We start from the raw sequence: 18,852 nt of genomic DNA on the forward strand, positions 1-18,852 counted from the left end.
ATAGGACAGAGTAGAACTGCCCCATAGCGTTTCCAAGACTGTAAATCTTTACGGAAGCAGACTGTCACATCTTTCTCCCATGTAGTGGCTGGTGGGTTTGAACCACTGACCTTTCAGTTAGCAACTGAGTGTTTTAACCACTGTGCCACGAGGGCTCCCTTCTCACAGTTTACCTTTGTAAAATATTATACTTCTTTGCTTGTAGTGTAACAATATTTAATAGAACTCTTCTACCCCCGCCCCACCGATCATTCCTTATAGTATTGTATCTCTTCGGGGCCCCTGGGTGGAACAAAAGGTTTGCACTAGGCTGCTGATCTAAATGTTGGCATTTTAAATCCACTCAGAGGCACCTAGGGAAAAAGGCCTGACAATCTACTTTTGAAAGCCATTGAAAATCCTATGATGCACAGTTTTACTCTGAAACACACAAGGGGATACCATGAGTCAGAATCAACTCAATGGCAACTGATTATTAGACTCTCTTCAGGTGGTTAATTATCTTTGAAAGGGATGGAAAAAATTATATTTACCCTAATTTTCACCAGTTCTGTTGCCCTTTTTTCCATATGTGGGCCCAAATTTCAATCCTATATCATGGTTTTTCTGCCTGAAGAAATTCCCTTAACATTTCTTGTAGTGAGGTCAGCTCATAATAAATTTCTCACCTTTTGTTGGTGAAAATTTGTTTCTTATTCACCTTTGTTTCTGACAGATAGTTCTGCTGGATGTAGAATACTTGTTTGACAGTTTTTTGTTTTGTTTCAGTAGCTTGACTACGATGTATTTAGGTGGTGAGTGTGCGTGTGTGTGCGTGTGCTTCCCATGTGGGGTACTCTGAACTTCTTTTTGGATCTATGGCTTAGTTTTCACTAAATTTGGAAAATTCTTGGCCATTGTCTCTTCAGATATTTCTTCAATCCCTATCTCTTTCTCATCTTTCTGTGGGCTCCAATTATATGTATGTTAAATCATAGCTTTTGGATGCCTGGCTTTTTTTTTTTTTTTACATTTTTTTTTCCGACTTTGTTTATCAGTTCGGATGGTTTCTACTGGTATATTATCAAGGTCACAGATTCCTTCTGCTGATAAGTTCATCAAAGCAATCTTTTGTTTCTGATCATGTTTTTTAAAATCATTATTTCTTGCCATTACCATTTGGCCCTTTTTTTATAGTTTCCTTTTTTTTTTGATAAAACTCTTTACGTGTTCAAGCATTTTTTTTACCTTTCTTGCACATAATTTACATATTACTGCATATTATTATTCACAGTTATTTTAAAATACCTGTCTGAAAGTTCAAACATCTGGTTCACCTTTGAGCCTGGTCCTGTTGACTGTTTTATCTGTTGACAATGAATTGTTTTTCCCTGTTTTTTTTTTTGTGTAACTCATAGTTTTTGAGTAAATGCTGGACATTATGTGTAGAAAAATAGAGACAGAGGTAAACAGTGTTTATACCTAGAAATAAGCATATCTGCTCTTCTCTCAAGTATTAGTGTGGTGCTTTGAGTCACATCTAGTCAAGAGTTGAGTTTAGTTTAGGTTTTGCTAGTGCCATCCTCTAGTGTACCATGGACTTAAAATTCCTCTAGCAATGGGTTTCCTTTACCTTTTGCTTGTATCTGGACCTCCAGGGATTCTAAACAGTAATGCCAGCCCACACTCAGCCTTTAATAATTTGTTTTTAAAAGTAGATGTTTTCTTCCTTTCAGCTTTTATGGTGGCTGCATCTTGATTCACACTCTGCAAAAAATGAAACAATTCATGTGTTCTCTCTGCTCAAAGGGACTTGTCTTCCTTTGGGATTCCATTCACCTCTTTACCTTGTGCTTTAAATTTCCATTATTGCTGTAATAATTTACCACAAATTCAGTGACTCAACTTGTTCTATGGTCTACATTTCCATGGCCAAAATCAAGGTGTCAGCAGTTGGCATTTCTTTCTGGTGAATCTTGGGGTAAAAATTCTTCCAAGTTCTTTCAAGTTTTTGGCTAGACTCAATTCCTTGTGGTTGTAGAACTAATGTCCTTAAATCCTCTTTCTCCTTTTCCAACCCACTGTTCCAGCCTCTACCTCTTTATTTTCAAAGAGTAGAATCAGGGTTGGCATCCTGAGCTTGCAACCTGTGCAGGTGCACAGGGCCCTGTGCTCAGAAGAACCCCACACTTGATTTAATGCTCTGTTATTGCCATTTTGAAATTCTTAATAATTTTATTTTTGAACTTGTGTTGTCTAAGTGAAGTCCAAAGAGACAGTGGAGGATGCATGTGAGCAGAGAAGATATGTGCAATGTGTGCATCTACTCTTCCTTGTTTTCCCATTTATAAATAGTGTGCACAATGCTCCCTGAGCACAGGATTCCAGGGGACCCATGATGCATGGGAGTTCAGTGATACTCAAAGTACAGGTAAGTATGCTACATCTATGACTAAGTTGGGCACTGACAGCCTTGAGAAGATACGCTTTCCTTTAAAACAAGAGCTTTTTTCAAATACAGGATGAAGGCAATGGAATTCTAGGAAACAAACAACCACGGAATTTTATTCCATTCTTTCCTACCCATGTTATCTCCCTGTATTAGCCAACTTCTTATTTGTCCATGCTCTGAATTCTATCTATGGTCCCTGATCATCTGTCAAATCCTGCCAGTGTAAGTCTTCCCTGACTGCCCTGCCTCAAGGCATTCCTTCTCAGAACCTTGATAACATTAATTGTCCACACCATCTATATGGCAATTATCCTGGTCCTGTCTTCTCTAAGTCAGCCTTTTCTCCTCAACTAGATGTTGGGTCTCCTGGAGGCAAGGTCTGTGTCTCCTACTCTGTGCATCCATCACCAAGACTCAACAGTAAAAATTGCACTTTGGCACTCTCACACCCCCACTCTCTTCTTCACCCACTTGAGAATTCAGCCCAATCAGACCTCTGCATGTCCTACATGCAGTGATTTTGTCCACTTGTATGCTTTTGCATTTGTTGTTCCTCATCTGAGGTTTTCTTTCCTTCTCATTAATATCTGCTCAAATTTTATCCACTTTCTCAAAGCCCAGTATGGTAGAATAGAAATGACATAGATTTGCACTTTAGGAAGCTCTATGTCTAGATCCTGGCTCTGTCACTTCTGGTTTTCTGACCTGGGCCGGTGGCTCCCTTTCCCTGAGCCTTTGTTGATAATAACCACAATGAAGAGATGTTGAAAGATTTAATGGGGCATTAGAAAGATAATAAAACAATATGATGAGTTAGTGTATGCCAACAAAATCTGAAACTTAAATGGACATATTCCCAGAAAAATTAACTTATCAAAAGTGACTGAAAAGAAACAGGAATTCTGCATAGTCTCATGCTAATTTAAATAAATTAAATTATAAGTTTAAAATAGCTATGTAAAGAAAATGTCAGGCTTGGATTGTTTTATAGGTGACTTCCCAAACCTTTCAGGGGACATATCATTCCAAACTTCCAGAAATTAGTAAAATGGGGACAGCTTCCAATGCATTTTATAAGACTAATATATTCTAGGAAACCCTGGTGGTATAGCAGTTAAGTGCTAGGGCTACTAACCAAGAGGTCAGCAGTTCAAATCCGCCAGGCACTCCTTGGAAACTCTATGAGGCAGTTCTACTCTGTCCTACAGGGTTGCTATGAGTCGGAATCAACTCGACAGCAGTGGGTTAGTGGGCTAATATAATCTAGTATAATCCAAAAACCTGATGAGGCTGTAACAAGAAAGAAAGAACTTTTTTTTTACAGTTCAAATCTTTCTTGTGATCACAGCTGTTAAAGTCATAAACAATATTATTAAATTACTGAATCTGGAAATAAATTAATGAAGTAATCATGCATTATGATCAAGTTGCGTTTATCCCGGGAACTTAAGGTTTTATTAATATTAGAAAAGCTATAAATGTTTATTGTTATATGAACAGCAACAGTTTGGTAGATTTATCATCCATTAAAAAAAAAAAATGGCAAACTAGAAACAGAAAGAAGCTTTCTTAACCTGATCAAATACTTCTACCAAAAATCTATAGTAAATGTTAAGTGTTAGAAGAATTCCCTTTAAAATCAGGAAAACAAGACAAGGATATCTCCTATAACCATTTCCACTCAACGTTGTATTGGAAGTCCCAACCATAGCCAGTGCAGCAAGGCAAGAAAATGAAATGAAAGCCTAAGTACTACGAAAAAAAGAAAAAAAAGTCATTATTTTTAAATCCTTTAACTGTACTTATAGAAAATCAAAAAGAACCTACTGAAAAATTATTGGAATGAATAAGAGAGTCAAAGAGGATAGAAATAATACCAATTCATAAACATTGTTTGTATTTCTATTTACAGTTAGAAATTATAGTTTAAAAACATACATCATTTATAATAACAACCAAAAATATAAGGGACACAAGAATATATCTAACAAAAAAATGTTCAAGGCATTTATAGAAAAAATTACTGAAAGGCATTCAAGACCTAACTGTGAATAGATGTATCATATTCATAGGTGAGGAGACTTAATATTGTAAAGATGTCAGTTCTCCTTCAATTGTTCTACAGATTCAATAAAATTCCAGTCAAAATCCCAATAGTACATATCAAGGAACTTGACAAGTTGATTATAAAATTCATAAGGAAAAGAATAATAATAAAAAAAAAATAGCCCAAGACACATCTGAAGAACAAGACAGGGGACTTGCCATCTCAGATATGGAGATTTATAAAGCTACAGTGATTTGTATTAGCACAGGTTAAAACAGAACAAAACAAACACAACACAACAACAACAATAAAAACAACAGTGGAAGAGAAAAGAGTGCCCAGAGTCAGATCCACGTGCAGATGGAAAGCTGACATATGACAGAGTTGTCATTATAGATTTGTGGGGAAAAGATGGACTATGCTGAACAATGAGGTATTCATATGGTTAAAAAATAAAATAAAATAGCTAACTAGAACACCACAAAAGACAATTCCAGATGGATAAAGTTTTGGATGTGAAATTAAATATCTTAGAATGAAAACATAGACTGTTTTTATGACTTTAAATAAGGAAGAACTTCTTTACCAAAACATTAAAATCGCTAACCACAAAAAGAAAAGATTGAAACATTTGGCTAAATTATGATAATGAACTTCTGTTCATCCAAAGACTACAGATAAAGTGAAAAGACAAGCCTGCAATGAGGAGACACTATCTGCAACATAGAATCAATAAATGATTATCATCCTAAATATATAAAATACTCCTTAAAATTACTAGGATAGCAACAAACAGTAGAAAATTAGACGAAAGGTATGAACAGGCATTTCACGGAAGAAGAAACCTGAATGGCCAATAATCATTCAAAAATATGTTTAGTTTAATTGGTAATCAGGGAAGTGAGAATTGTGAACACAGAGAATTACCACTGTACATCCACTATCCTGTCAAAAATGTAGAAATCTGACAAACTTGGGTCCGGCTGTGGAATAATGGAAACTCTCGCACACTGCTGCAGGACACGTCCGCGTTATGAAACAATTTTTACCATCTTGTCAAGTTGAGTACACACACACTCCACAAGCAAGCAACTCTACTTCTAGAATATACCCTACAGAATTTCCTGTACAGGTGCATCAGGAGACTCATACGAGAATGTTCACAACAGCACCATCCTCACTGCCCCTCTACCCAGCAGAGCAGACATCTCCCCTTGGCAGGGACTGGGCCCCAACCTTGGCTTCTCATCTCCCCCCAGAAACCACCAGGCCTGGCCCCAGTACCAGCCACAGAGGACTTGCAAAGAGAACTCCACACAGGACCCATCTTCCTGCCACCTCTGCCAGCCAATTCAACCCCTGGAAGCAGCAGAGGGAGGAGGTGAGAGGCCCCAGTCTGTCCCCTGGGGGCAGAGCTTCCGGAAAGGCCTCAGGCCCTCCAGGCCCAGCTTTATAGATGAGGAGGGCAGTTGGTGACTCCAGAGGAACTTGGAGGAAAGTGGGAGGGAGAAGAGGAGAGGGGAAGAGGGGATGAAGCTCTGGTGATCCAGGGTCTGAGAGGCTGGGGCTGCAATGAGGCTGAAGAAGTGCCCCAGGGGGCCCAATCACAGGGAAAGCTGGGAACAGAGAACTACCCACTTGCTCCACCCTACTCTGTGGGGTAGATCTGAGAAAGGACTTCCAGGTTATGGGAGCTCAGGGACACTGGCCATCAGTGGGGACAAGGAAGACAATGAAGGTGTCTTCTCAGGCAGGTGAACTCCAGCCAGCCTGTCCTGGACTTGAGAGCTGCCTGGGGTGGGGGATGGTCAGGATGGCATCCGGATGCCCCTCCTGCCAGGACCAGGATGTCTTTCCGGTAGGGAGGGAGAGCTGCTTTGCCAGCCATTCCTGCAGGAGCCGAGCGGGAGGCTCAGCGTGAGTCGATGGGGTTTTGTTGCTGGAAAAGTAAAGCTAACATGGCATTGAAAAGTAGATGGTTCTGGGAGGAGGAGGGGAGAGACCCACTGTCCTCTGGGCCAGCCCAGGGCCACTGGGATGCTCTGTAAGGAGAGGGAGAACAAGCACAGGTGGGAGGGAATGTTCTGGAAGGCTTGCAGAGTAAAAATACAGGGAAAGAAGAGCAGAGTATCATCAGCATGTTGTGGAGACAGGAGGTTGTAGCCCCAGCCCTGGCACTTTCTGTGACCTCTGACAAGTCCCTTCACCTCTCTGAGCCTCAGTTTCCTCATCAGTAAAATGGGAGCGATAGTAGTTCCTATTTTGCAGGGCGGTTGTGGAGAACTTAGCACCTGTGCTCTCTTTGCCAGGCTGCAGGACAGCCCCCTCCCTCACCCACCCCCATTACGACCCTCTCTCTTAGAAGTAGATTTCTAAGGTACCAAATACCACTCCCCAACAACAACAACAACAAAATCAAACAATCTGACCCTTTCTTACAGGACTCTCTGTCCCCTCACCCCTCTCAAAGACAACTCTTGGGACCCCTGCAAAGTAGGCCACCTACTGAGAAGGACAAAGGACTGCCACTCACACTTGATAAGCTCCCTCACACCTGTGGCCCTGAGGAACATGGGCTTTGTAGTCATGCCTGGCTTCAACTCAGGATCTGCCACTGATCAGCCCAGTGACACAAGCAAGTCACTTAACTACAGTTTCCTCCTTGGTAAAAAGGGAGTGAGACCTGCTTCATGGGTCAGAATCCAAGAAGGACATGCTCTGCCTTGCCAGCTTTGTTCTCAGGACAGTACCTGGCACATAGCAGGTGCTGAGTAACTAAGATTCTAAGGGGTGATGTGTGTAAAGCTCTTGCCACATGGTAACTACTCTACAAGTGATGTCTTTAGATGTTTTGATTCGAGAAGTTGTGCAGATACCAGGGCAGGAAAACAATCAGAGCCTTACACCCTGGACGGGTCATCCTTGATCCCATTCAGCCTCCCTCCAGCTCACTCTCCTGTCTGGGCCTGGCCTTGGGCCAGGTGCGGGGAGGGAGTCCCGGTCAGCTCTATGTCCTCCCCTGGCAGCTGCTTATCTGCTCCCGGCAGCCCTGACATCTGCTCCCCGCAGCCACCTGGCCCTGGTGTGCTGTGCTGGCCTGGCGGCAGCAGGCAGAATATAAAAGCCAAGGTGGGGAGAGGGTGGCGCTGGCTCTGGCTCTGGCGCTGGCTCCCTGGGTGACCTCGGGCAGGCCATGCCTCCTCTGGGCCTCAACATTGCCGTCCCTTGATTAAGGCACTTGGACCACAGTGTCCTGGAATTGCAGGGAGAGGAATGGGGTGGGGCAAGGCGGGGGGATGGCAGGCAGCAGGTCTCAGAAGCACCCATCCCATCTTCAACCAGAGCTGCTCAGCCTTCATCTGCACTGTGCATTGGGCTCCCAGGGGAGGATTTTTATTTTATTTTTTAAATAAATTTTATTTTCGTTTGTTTGCTTCTGTAATTGGAAGATAATTCTGTTAGACTAGAACAGCCTTGAACTACCTGGCAGCTCTCACATTCTGGGGCCTGAGCCTCTATAATTCTAAACTCTGAGACCCTTAGCATCTCAAATCTTAGACTTATGAAACTCCAGGAATCCAAGATTCTATATCCTGAATTCTGAGATGTGCTGGGGCTCACGCTGCCGACTACAAAATGCACAGGAATCACATCCCTGGCCAACATCGGGCCAGACCTTTCCAGCTGGGGTCTCCTGGAGTGCATGCCCCCACCCCACTGCTCAGAGACTCCCACACCCTGGGGTTAGGGCAGAGACTAGGCAGATCTTCAGAGGCCACCCTCACACCCTTCCGGATGGAACCCCCTCTCTTCCCTGCACGGTGGCACCTGGCTGCAGCAGGACCTGAACTCCAGCCAGACCACTCTCTTAGCAGGGTCTATGCTTTCCACCACAGGGCTCATCCACAGGCCAGGCACCCAGATTGGAAATGACTCTTGGGAGAGAAGCTGGTGGGCAGCAGGACACCTCTCCACACTCACCAGGCGACTGCCCTACCTGTTCCCAGTCACTGTTCCTCTACACCCATCAGGCCTCTGAGGGGCCTGGAAGTTGGGCCAGGGCACCAGACTCACTCACGCCTTTTGGAGGATAACAGTGATGGCCCCAGGAGGAAGAGGATGACAAGCCACCAGCCCCCTGCACACACATACACATGGATGCCCAGGATCAGCCCCAACTCCTCTGAGCACTGGATGCCTCCCAAATTTCAGGGTCTGCTTGCAGGGGTTTGGAGAGTAAGAAATGGTCAGAAGGTGATGGAAACCAGCAGATCTACCTTCAGGGGCCTGAGCCCAGCCGTCTGAGCTCTATAGAACATGCTGGTCTCTGTGTGCACAGACAGAAGTCCCTCACCGTCCCCCCCGCCCACACCTGCCCACGCCCCCTGCAGCTGTTATTGGGAAAGCTCCCATGCCCAAGGAATGTCAGGGAGTAGGGACCTGGTTATGAGCCCAGCCTTCACTCCAGCAGCTGCTCCCTGGCCTCCCCAGCTTCAATCTTACTACCCCCAATCTATTCCTGGCCCTGCCCTAGAATGGTCCTGTGAAACCCCCTCTGGTCACGCTGTGTTCCTGCCTGGTCCCTGCTGCAATTACTCCAGTCATTCCTCTCTGGGGCTCCTATATCTGCCCCACCCTCCTTACCACTAGCCTTTGCACCTGCTACCCCCTCTTCTACCTGAACACTGTCTCACCTCCCTCCTTAGGCTCCTGCCGCCCCTGAGCTTACTCAGTCCAAGCTCTTCTTTCTGTGCTCTAATAAAAAAAAAAAAAATTTTTTTTTTTTTTTTAATGACAGTTCACTCCTCCACCCTCCTCACGGGACCAGGAACTCCCTCCTCTCCCCCGCTCCCCTCGCCCCAGGGGTGGCTCTGCATCTGGCTCAGACGCCTCAGAGTGCTGGAGCAGCCCCTGATCCTTAGACAGCATTTATTGAGTGCTGAATGTGTGCTGGAACTGTGATCAACCTTTACAGACATACATCAATTAATCTTCAAGTTCATCTCAAGGAAATACTGGAGACAGGAAGGCATTGCAGCAGGGAGCACCGACTTGAAGGCCAGGCTGGCTGGATTTGAATCCCAGCTCTGTGTTTACTAGCTGCGTGACCTTCATCAAGTTACATAAGCTTTCTGTGCCTCCATTTCGCCATGAAAAACAAAAGTAAAGCCAATATCTCCCTCATGGGGTGGTTCTAAGGATTAATGAGTAAAACATGTGTCTATATGTAGACATATAAAAAAACGTAGACATATACACATTTAATACAGTACTTGGTGATGCATACTAAATGCTATTTACATATCAACTATTAGCCTTATTTTCATTTTGCGGATGAGGAAGGCTTATTTCTCCCTCCATCCTCTCCCACTTGAGGCACCATCAAACCTAAGCAGACTCAGGGACTCAAATAAACACTTGCTTACTGCTAGCTTTTATACTCATTGAGGGGTATACAGGTTAACCATATGTATTTATGTGTACTAGCAGCAGCAACAACAAAAAAGGCAAGCGAAATAAAAATGCTATTTATTATAGTAACAAAAGCCAAAAATACAAAGAAATTCAATAAAAAATATATATATACACTAACTCCACATTGGAAAGTATGGTAACAAAAGGTCAAAATACTCAAATGGACACTTCACAAAAGAAGATTTATGATGCGTGAAAAATTGGTTAACATTACTAGTTACCAGGGAAATGTGAAATAAAACTGCAGTGAGATACTGTAATCCCACTAGAATGGCTAGAATTAAGAAGAGCAGCCTCTTCAAGAATTGGTAAAGATGTGAGAATGCAAATTGGTACAACCACTTTGCAAAATAATTTGTCAGTTGCTTCCAAAGTTCTTGGGTGGCACAAATGGTTTGCATTTGACTATTAACCTAGAGGTTGGTGGTTCAAACCCACACAGTGGCATCAGAGAAAAAAGACCTGATGATCTGCTTCTGTGAAAAATTATAGCCAAAAAAAACCCTATGGAGCACAGTTCTATTCTAGAATATATGAGGTAACCATGAGTTTAAATCGACTTGATGGCAATGAATTTGGTTTTGGTATAAAGTTAAACATACCTAGCCTATGGTTTGGTGATTCTACCTTAGCTATTTTTCCTAAAGAAATGAAAACCTATGTTCACAAAAAGCCCACTGAAACAATATTCATGGAAGCCTTATTTGTATGAACCCAGAGCTGGAAACAACTCACATGTCCATTGCCTTCCTCATTTCTCCTGAGACACTATCTCTTTAAATCACTTGTGAAAGAATCAACATCTGCCTTAGCTACTACCCCCGTCTCTGACTCACCCATCCCTGAACTAATATCCCTGGATGGGGGATGCAAAACGCTGATTGGCCAGGCCTGGGGATCTGCCCACCCCTGAATCTGGGGGTTGTGATTTCCAAGGGAAATGACACTAGGTGGGCCAAATCATCATATGTCATTGGTAGATGGGGTCAGAGTTGGGGTAAAGCTGAGGTAGATGTTGCTGAGGCCCCTCCCAGGTGTCCTTTACCAGGCCAGTAGCCCCATCCTGCAGCTGTGGTGAGTGTTGGCTGCTAACAGCCAATATTGGAGAATTGTCCTCAGTTGACAGGAACAGACAGCTGACTCACCCAAAAAATGCCTACTGAGAGGTTACATCTTTCCCTGGGATGACCTACTGGTTGACACAGGTGTACAAAAGGTCAGCTTCTTTGCCTTAAGACAGGACAACCATACGGTGCCACATACTCCAGAGACCCTGTGGGCTCATCCTGAGGCTAAACCCAACTGAGCACACCCACTTGCCCAGCCTCTCTCCTACACCATCCTGCTTGCTCACTCCCTTACAGGTTTCACCTGAGAACTCCCCCTCAACACATCACTTACATGCAGAGCCCCATCTCAGGCTCCACTTCTAGGGAACCGGATCTAAGCAGAGGCCAAATCTGGCCCTCATTCACATAACTGCCCTCTGCAGGTGTCTTCCTATGGAACATGTTTTCCTTGCATGCTGGTGGGGGTGGGGGCCAGTTCTATCTCATCAAACTCCCGGGAAGAAATCAGCCATCATCTTGGGATCCCTCTCAAACCCCAACTTTCACCATTAACTCATCTCAAATCTCCTCATATCTGCTTCTGGTCATCATGAAATGCAGCATACGAACTCCTTTCATCAAATAGTTTGATTAACAGAAGGTTATAAAAAAGTCCCAAGAAGAAGAAAAACCAGAATCTCCCCCCGGGCTATTGTGTCAGCTGCTGTGGAGTCAGTTCCTACTTACAGCAACCCTATGTACAAAGACTTCTTCATTGCAAATACCCTTTTTCATCAACATAAACAGTGACTATACACATGGACCTCGCCAGATGGAATACACAGGAATCAAATTGACTACATCTGTGGGAAGAGATCATGGAAAAGTTCAACATCATCAGTCAGAACAAGGCCAGGGGCTGACTGCAGAACAGACCATCAATTGCTCATATGTAAGTTCAAGTCGAAACTGAAGAAAATTAGAACAAGCCCACGAGAGCCAAAGTATGACCTTTAGTATATTCCACCTGAATTTAGAGACCATCTCAAGAATAGATTTGACACATTGAACATTAGTGACTGAAGACTAGACGAGTTGTGGAATGACATTATACATGAAGACAGCAAGAGGTCATTAAAAAGACAGGAGAGAAAGAAAAGACCAAAATGGATGTCAGAAGAGACTCTAAAATTTGCTCTTGAACGTCAAGTAGCTAAAGCAAAAGGAAGAAATGACGAAGTACAAGAATTGACAGAAGATTTGAAAGGATGGCTTGAGAAGACAAGGTAAAGTATTATAATGACATGTGCAAAGATGTGGAGATGGAAAACCAAAAGGGAGGAACACACCCTGCATTTCTCAAGCTGAAAGAACTGAAGAAAAAATTTAAGCCTTGAGTTGCAATATTGAAGGATTCTATGGGGAAAATATCAAAAGAGGATGGAAAGAATACACAGAGTCATTATACCGAAAAGAACTGGTCAACATTCCACCATTTCAGGAGATACCATATAAGCAGGAACCAATGGTTCTGAAGGAAGAACTCCAAGCTGCACTGAAGGCATTGGTGAAAAACAAGGCTCCATAAATTGACAGAAAAACAATTGAGATGATGCAGTGTTGCAAGTACTCACTTGTCTATGCCAAGATATTTGGAAGAGAGCTACCTGGCCAACTGACTGGAAGAGATCCATATTTATGCCTATCCCCAAGAAAGGTGATCCCACTGAATGCAGAAATTATTGAACGATATAATATCACACACAAGTAAAATTTTGCTGAAGATCATTCAAAAGTGGCTGCAGCAGTATATTGACAGGGCCTGCCAGAAATTCAAGGTGGATTCAGATGAGGACATGGAATGAGGGATATCATTGCTGATGTCAGATGCATCCTGGCTGAAAGTGGAGGATACCAGAAAGATGTTTACCTGTGTTTTATTGACTAGGCAAAGGCATTCAACTGTGTGGATAATAAAAAATTATGGATAAGATTGTGAAGACTGGGAATTCCAGAACACTTAGTTGTGCTCATGAGGAACCTATACATAGATCAAGAGGCAGTTGTTTGAACAGAACAGGGGGATACTGATTGCTTTAAACTCAGGAAAGGTGTGTGTCAGGGCTGTATCATTTCATCATATCTATTTAACCTGTATACTGAGCAAATAATCTGAGAAGCAGGACTATATGAAGAAGAATGGGGCATCAGTACTGGAGGAAGACTGATTAATAACCTATGCTATGCAGATGACACAATCTTGCTTGCTGAAAGAGAAGAGGACTTGAAGCACTTACTAATGAAGATCAAAGACCACAGCCTTCAGTATAGATTACACCTCAACATAAAGAAAACAAAAACCCTCACAGCTGGACCAACAAGCAACATCATGGTAAACGGGGAAAAGATTGAAGTTGTCAAGGATTTCATTTTACTTGGATCCACAATCAACACCCATGGAAGCAACAGTCAAGAAATCAAAAGATGCATTGCATTGGGCAAATCTGCTGCAACAGACCTCTGCAAAGTGTTGAAAAGCAAAGAGGTCACCTTGAAAACGAAGGTGTGCCTGACCAAAGCCACAGTGTTTTTAATTGTGGCCTATGCATGTGAAAGCTGCGTGATGAATAAAGAAGACCGAAGAAGATTTGACACCTTTGAATTGTTGTGTTGGTGAAGAATACTGAAGATACCATAGACTGCCAAAAGAATGAACAAATTTGTTTTGGAAGTACAACCAGAATGCTCCTTCGAAGCAAGGATGGCGAGACTATGTCTCAAATACTTTGGATATGTTGTGAGGAGGGATCAGGCCCTGGCGAAGGACATCATGCTTGGTAAAGTAGAAAAAAAAAAAGTAAAGTAGAGGGTCAGCAAAAAAGAGGAAGACTCTTAATGAGATGGATTGACACAATGGCTGCAACAAGGGGCTTAAGTATAACAACGATTGTGAGGATTGGGCAGGACCTGGCAGTGTTTTGTTCTGTTGTACATAGGGTCGCTATGAGTCAGAACAGACCCGATGGCACCTAACAACAACATGTACAAATGAAATGAAGCATCGCCCAGTCCTGTGCCATCCTCACAATGGTTGCTATTTTTAAGCCCACTGTTGCAGCCACTGTGTCAATCCATCTCATTAAGGGTCTTCCTCTTTTTCACTGACCCTCTACTTTACAAAGCATGATGTCTTCGTCCAGGGACTGGTCCCTCCTGATAACATGGCAAGATGAAGTCTCACCAACCTGGCTTCTAAGGAGAATCTGGCTGTACTTCTTCCAAAACAGATTTTTTCATTCTGGCAGCCCATTCAGTATTCTTTGCCAATACTATAAATTCAGATGCATCAGTTCTTCTTTAGCCTTCCTTATTCATTTTCCAGCTTTTGCATGTATATGAGGAGATTGAAAGAACCATGACTTGAGTCAGGAACACCTTAGTCCCAAAGTGACATCTGTGCTTTTTAACACTATAAAGACGCCTTTTGCAGCAGAGTTGCCCAATGCAATACATTCTTTGATTTCTTTTTTTCTTTTACTGTGCTTTAAGTGAAAGTTCACAACTCAAGTTAGTTTCTCATACAAAAATTTATACACACATTGTTATGTGACCCTGGTTGCTCTCCCTATAATGTGACAGCATACTCCTCCTTTCCGCCTTGAATTTTCTGTGTCCATTCAACCAGTTCCTGTCCCTTTCTGCCTTCTCATCTCACCTCCAGACAGGAGTTGCCCATTTGGTCTCATGTGTCTACTTGAACTAAGAAGCACACTCCTCACAAGTATCATTTTATGTCTTGTAGTCCAGTCCAATATTTGTCTGAAGAATTGGCTTTGGGAATGGTTTTATGTCTGGGCTAACAGAGAGTCTGGGCCTATGTCTTCTGGGGTTCCTCCAGTTTCAATAAGACCATTAAGTCTGGTCTTTTTATTAGAATTTGAGTTCTGCACCCCACTTTTCTCCAGCTCCATCAAGGACTCTCTGTTGTGTCCCCTGTCAGGACAGGCATTGATGGTAGCCAGGCACCATCTAGTTCTTCAGGTCTCAGGCTGATGGAGTTTCTGGTTTATGTGGCCCTTTTTGTCTCTTGGGCTAATATTTTCCACTTTGCTTTGGTGTTCTTCATTCTCTTTTGCTCCAGGTGGGTTGGGACAAATTGATGCATCTTAGATGGCCACATGAAAGCTTTTAAGACCCCAGATGCCTCTCACCAAAGTGGGATGCAGAACATTTTCTTAATATAATTTGTTATGCCAATAGACCTAGATCTCCCCTGTAAACATGGTCCCCAGACCCCCGCCCATGCTACTCTGTCCCTCCAAGTGTTTGGTTGTATTCAGGAAACTGCTTTGCTTTTGGCTTAGTCCGGTTGTGCTGACTTCTCCTGTATTGTATATTGTCCTTCCCTTCACCTAAGATAATTCTTGTGTACTATCTAGTTTGTGAATACCCTTTCCTTCCCTTCCCACCCAAGCAACCATCAAAGAATGTTTACTTCTGTATTTAAACTATTTCTTGAGTTCTTATAATAGTGGTCTCACACAACATTGGTCCTTTTGCAACTGACTAATTTCACACAGCATAATGCCTTCCAGATTCATCCATGTTATGAGATGTTTTGCAGATTCATTGTTGTCCTTTGTCATTTATTCATTCATCCACTGATAGACACCTAAGTTGTTGTCATCTTTTTGCTATTGTGAACAGTGCTGCAATGAACATGGGTGTGCATATATCTATTCATGTGAGGGCTCTTATTTCTCTAGGATATACTTCAAGGAGTGGGATTGCTGGATCTTATGGTAGTCCTATTTCTAGCTTTTTAAGGAAGCACCAAATCGATTTCCAAAGTGGTTGTACCATTTTACATTCCCACTAGCAGTGTATAAGTGTTCCAGTCTCTCCACAACCTCTCCAACATTTATTATTTTATGGTTTTTGGATTAATGCAAACCTTGTTGGAGTGAGATGGTGTCTCATTGTAGTTTTGATTTGCATTTCTGTAATGGCTAATGATCGTGAGCATTTCCTCATGTATCTGTTAGCCCCCTGAATGTATTCTTTGGTGAAGTGCCTGTTCATATCCTTTGCCCATTTTTTAACTGGGTTATTTGTGGTTTTGTTTGAAGTTTTGTAGTATCTCATAGATTTTAGAGATTAGACCCTGATTGGATATTTCATAGCCAATTTTTTTTTTTTTTTTAACCAGTCCGTAAGTTGACTTTTTACTCTTCTGGTGAAGCCTTTGGATGAGCATAAGTGTTTGATTTTTAGTAGCTCCCAGTTATCTACTCTCTCGTCTAGTGTTTGTGCATTGTTAGTAAGGTTTTGTATTCTGTTTATGCCATGTATTAGGGCTCCTAGCATTGTCCCCATTTTTTGTTCCATGATCTTTATTGTTCTAGATTTTATATTTAGGTCTTCGATCCAATTTGAGTTAGTTTTTGTGCATGGTGTGAGGTATAGGTCTTGTTTCATTTTTTTTGCCAACGGATATCCAGTTATGCCAGCACCATTTGTTAAAGAGACTGTCTTTTCCCCATTTAATGGACTTTAGGCCTTTGTCAGATATCTGCTGCTCATAGGTGGGTGAATTTACATCTGGATTCTCAATTCTGTTCCACGGGTCTATGTATGTCTTCTTGTACCAGTACCAGAATATATGACTACTGTGGTGGCATAATAGGTTCTAAAACCAGGTAGTGTGAGGCCTCCCACTTTGTTCTTCTTTTTCAGTAATGCTTTACTTATCTGGGGCCTCCTCCCTTTCCATATGAATTTGGTAATTTGTTTCTCCATCTCATTAACAAATGTCATTGGAATGTGAATCGGGATTACATTGTATCTATAGATCTCTTTTGGTAGAATAGACATTTTTACAATGTTGAGTTGTCCTATTCATGAGCAAGGTATGTTTTCCCACTTCTGTATGCCTCTTTTTGTTTCTTGCGGTAACATCTCGTAGTTTTCTTTGTATGGGTCTTTTATGTCTCTGGTTAGATTTATTCCTAAGTATTATATCTTCTTGGGAGCTATTTGATTTGATGATGTCCTCTTTGATGGTCTTTGTTGGTGTAGAGGCATCCGACTGATTTTTGTATGTTTATCTTGTATCCTGATACTTTGCTGAAATCTTCTATTAGTTCCAGTAGTTTTCTTGTGGGTTCTTTGGGGTTTTCTGTGTATGAGATCAAATCATCTGCAAATAGAGATACTTTTATTTCTTCTTTACCAATTTGGATGTCATTTATTTCTTTATCTAGCCTAATTGCTCTGGCTAGGACCTCCAGCACAATGTTGAATAAGAGCGGTGATAAAGGGCATTCTTGTCTGGTTCCTGTTCTCAAGAGGAATACTTTCAGACTCTCTCCATTTAGGATGATGTTGGCTGTAGGTTTTGTATAAATGCCCTTTATTATGTTGAGGAATTTCCCTTCTATTCCTATTTTTCTGAGAGTTTTTATCATGAATGAGTGTTGTAAAATGCCTTTTCTGCATCAAGTGGTAAGATCACATGGCTCTTGTCTTTGTTTATTTTATGTGGTGAATTACATTGATTGTTTTTCTCATGTTGAACCATCTCTGCATACCTGGTATGAATCTCACTTGGTCATGGTGATTTTTTTTTTTTTTTTTTGATATGTTGTTGAATTCTTTTGGCTAGAATTTTGTTGAGGATTTTTGCATCAAAGTTCATGAGGGATATAGGTCTGTAATTTTCTTTATTTGTGATCTCTTTAGCTGGTTTTGGTATCAGGGATATGCTGGTTTCATAGAATGAGTTTGGAGTATTCTGTCATTTTCTGTGCTCTGAAATACCTTTAGTAGTAGCGGTGTTAACTCTTCTCTGAAAATTTGGTAGAATTCTCCAGTGAAGTCGTCAGGGCCACTGCTTTTTTTCTTGGGAGTTTTTTATTTACCTTTTCAACCTATTCTTTTATATGGGTTTATTAAGTTGTTCTACCTCTGTTTGTGTTAGTTTAGGTAGGTAGTGTGTTTCTAGAAATTTGTCCATTTTCTCTGGGATTTCGAATTTGTTGGAGCACAATTTTTCATAGTATTCTGATATGATTCTTTTAATTTCGGTTGGGTCGTTTGTGATACCACCCTTCTGATTTCTTATTCAGGTTATTTACTTCCTCTCCTGTTTTTCTTTTGTCAGTTTGGCCAGTGGTTTATCATCCTTTGATTTCTTGACTGCTGCTTTTATGGGCATTGATTGTGGATTCAAGCAAAATGAAATCCTTGACAATTTCAATCTTTTCTTCATTTATCATGATGTTGCTTATTGCTCAGGTTGTGAGGATTTTTATTTTCTTTATGTTGAAGCATAATCCATACCAAAAGCTTTGATCTTCATCAGTAAGTGCTTTAAATCCTCTTTACTTTCAGCATGCAAGCTTGTGTCATCTGCATATCAAAGGCTGTTAATGAGTCTTCCTATTATCCTGATGCTGCATTCTTCTTCATATAGTCCAACTTCTCGGATTATTTGCTCAACATACTGATTGAAAAGTCTGGTCAAAGGATACAACCCTGAAGCACACCTTTCCTGATTTTAAACCACCCAGTATTCCCTTGATCTCTTTGAACAACTGCCTCAGTCTATGTACAGGTTCCTCATGAGCTCAATTAAGCGTTCTAAAATTCCCATTCTTCACAATGTTATCCACAATTAGTTATAATCCACATAGTGGAATGCCTTTGCATAGTCAATAAACACAGGTAAACATCTTTCTGGTATCCTCTGTTTTCAGCTAAAATTCATCTGACATCAACAATGATATTCCTTGTTCCATGTCCTCTTCTGAATCCACCTTGAATTTCTGGCAGTTACCTGTCAGTGTCCT

Source organism: Loxodonta africana, chromosome 3 (genome assembly GCF_030014295.1).
Source record: "Loxodonta africana isolate mLoxAfr1 chromosome 3, mLoxAfr1.hap2, whole genome shotgun sequence".
Taxonomy (NCBI): domain Eukaryota; kingdom Metazoa; phylum Chordata; class Mammalia; order Proboscidea; family Elephantidae; genus Loxodonta; species Loxodonta africana.